This window comes from Lathyrus oleraceus, chromosome 3 (assembly GCF_024323335.1).
Source record: "Lathyrus oleraceus cultivar Zhongwan6 chromosome 3, CAAS_Psat_ZW6_1.0, whole genome shotgun sequence".
NCBI lineage: Eukaryota > Viridiplantae > Streptophyta > Magnoliopsida > Fabales > Fabaceae > Lathyrus > Lathyrus oleraceus.
The window spans coordinates 385071104-385073941 of record NC_066581.1 but is presented as its reverse complement, the minus strand read 5'-3'; the positions used below and the strand labels follow the sequence as shown (position 1 = coordinate 385073941).

Here is a 2838-nt window from a genome sequence, read left to right as displayed (position 1 = left end):
AAGAGCAACTAGGCCTCATGCCTTTAGAATGCTTAACCTTGAAGAAGACATGGAAAAGACCTAATTCTAAACTCACTCTTGTCCATTCTTTCTATTGCATTGTGGAACTTTTTGATTTGTATGTTCTTGTGTGCTAGGGATCCTAAACTTGAGCCAAGTAGAAGAACCATTGTCATGAGCATCCAAAGTGAGAGATACAAAAGCCAATTGGAAGATTCTAGGAGCTTGATTGATTGTTTGCTTGATTGCTTGAGTTATTTGCTTATTGATTGCTAAATTCAAAGGAAGGAGCAACTTGGATCATCTTTATGATCTCAAGAAGGGAACTCCAATGTGGTTTTATTTCTCTTCCTTCATCTTTGCATGTTTAGGACCTAGCCCTTCTCTTCTTCTCTCCACTCTAACCCAAGTCAAACTTTTGTGTAAACATTAACATTGCTTTTCAAAATTAGAAACCTAGGCACTATGCCTTTGATTTTTTTTCAAACTCTTTTCATAACACTTATTTTGAATTAAATCCTAAGTCAACTATGACCTTACTTTGTAAATATTTTTCATTGGTAAATAGAACTCACTCAATTGTTTTTTTTATGGTTCCAATGGTCATTTGTGTTAAAGCTTTTTCATAAACATTAGCTATTAGGTTTGAGTTATCCTAGAGGTTGATATAATACTCACATATATCCTTAGTGATGGATTATAAGTCTTCCATGCTTATTATAGGGTTAACCCCTCACTAGCATGTTGAAACTCTCCTCACATGGTGGATTTGTGGTTTTAGGTTGAGTTTTCTCCCTTTGATAACAAAAGATCTTAAGGCTTTTGACCAATCAATTCACCAACTTCTTTTGAGATTTTTACCCCAAAGTTTTGATCCAACCTTTTTAAGATAGTACGTAGGCAATGAGTTTATCCATTCAAACACAAAATTGTAAATAACTTGTATACTCTTCTCTCATCTCCCAAATCATGTTTGTACAAATATTTTTTTTCACAAATACCAACCTACCTTACAACATTTGTAAAAAGGGTTCCCTTAGAGTACTAAAGATGTTTTGGGTGCTTAAAACCTTCCCACATTTTTATTAGTTTTTAATTTGATAAAACTTCTCGGTTTTTGTTCGCTTTCTAACATTTCCTTTGGATAAATAGAAGTGCGGCGGCGACTTGAATTGTATGATTTACTTTTGATTTAATCAATAAATCTAAAGATAACGAATACTCCGCTACAATATCCATGTCCAATACTTATATCCAAATGCCCATGAAATGTTGCAACCATGTAATGTTGCAAATAATGCCAATGATGATGAAAATAAGGTTTCTACCATTTCTAAGAGAAAAATGTCACGGCTAGTAACCCAAATTTAACTCAATTTCTAACTGAATTCATTTATTCAATTGTAGCTACTACATCTAGTGCAGAAGATCCTATCGGTTTCAGTGATAGCCATGAACACAACAAAGACAGGTCGCTGCATGAACACAACAAAGACAGGTCGCTGCAGATCAATACGACAAGCCAAACAGCAATAACATCAAAAGCCGCTGCAAAGCCAACCGACGACAGCACAACAGCACATTAAACACCATCTACAAACGCGAACGCCGCATCTTAAAACGACGACTTGAATCCAAAGCCAAATGGAAGCGGCATAAAACCTGCAAATCCAACACCCAACTGAAAAACAGAATAGAGAAAATTCATACTTTAACTGCACTAAAAGCTAACCAGATTTAACGGATCAACTAAAGAGATTCGAACTTCTAACCAATTTGAGCCTGGTGATGCTAACAGAATCCTAACTCTGTTAAAACTTCAATCCCTATAAATCATCCATCATCTTCTCCATTCAAAAAAGGGCTCGCGAGTTCCATTTTTTTCACTAATTTCTTCATTCTTCACCACACAAAATTCTTCATCTCACAGCTCTTACCGCACCACCAATTCCAGTGAATATTCAAGAAGAAGAATCACAGTTCATCATGAAACCGAGCAATCGCGAAACCAAAAGCTTAGCCACGTAACAGAATAAACTCGTGACAAGAAATCGAAGAATCAACTAGCACGAAGAGCAAGTACCTGAGCTTCGAATCCGACATTCACTGGAGGATTCACCTTCGCCATCACCGGCAAGCCCCCTCATTTCTTAGCGTTAGTCGATTAATTTGTTGTGGTGAGATGCTTGTTCGATTCCGATTCCTTGTTCCGATTTGACGCTCGATTCGATCCATGTAGAAATCTCACGTTAGCGATTCATTTGGTTTAGGTGGAGAGGTGTTGCGTCTCGGTTAGGAGAGATGTCGGAGAGCTGTGTGAGAGCTTGGACGATTTTGAATCGCCGCAACTGGTGACGAACCGGTGCGGCTAGGTCTGTCGCCTGTTTCTTCTGTGAACTCCCAAGAGTGAGTGTGAGGAAGAACGAAGTGAACCTCACGTTGCTTCATGTTCCTTCACTTTGGGCTCATCTATCTCAATTAGGCCCAATGCAATTCTCTGTGCACCCTACTCATCCTGTCCATACCTCCCCTGTGATTGGGCTTGGAACTGTTCTAAGCCCATGCTGTTTAGACATGGTTAGAAGGTGATTTTGTTCATAATTAGAGTTTTAATGTTTTGATAACTTTTAGAGTTTAATTTTGGTACTGGTTTTGGATATTTTGTTAATATTTTGAAATGTTAATTTTGTTAATATTTTAAAATGTTAATTTTGTTAATATTTTGGAATGTTAATGTTGTTAATTGTTTGAGTTTTAGAATTTGGATTGTTTAATTTTAGAATTTAATTTTTGTTAATTGTTTACTTTAGACACTTGTTTAGATTTAATATTTGATTG

The 2838-nt window shown here is 36.6% G+C and overlaps 1 long non-coding RNA gene across 1 annotated transcript; it reads right to left on the bottom strand.

Annotated features, from left to right (window-relative positions):
• Positions 1 to 1307: 1307 nt before the first annotated feature.
• On the bottom strand, positions 1308 to 2457 carry LOC127127851 (uncharacterized). Its single transcript, XR_007805485.1, has 2 exons — positions 1773 to 2457; positions 1308 to 1662 (listed from the first exon to the last, which is right to left on the bottom strand). It is a non-coding gene; the product is annotated as an uncharacterized LOC127127851 (long non-coding RNA).
• Between the last annotated feature and the right edge of the window lie 381 nt (positions 2458 to 2838).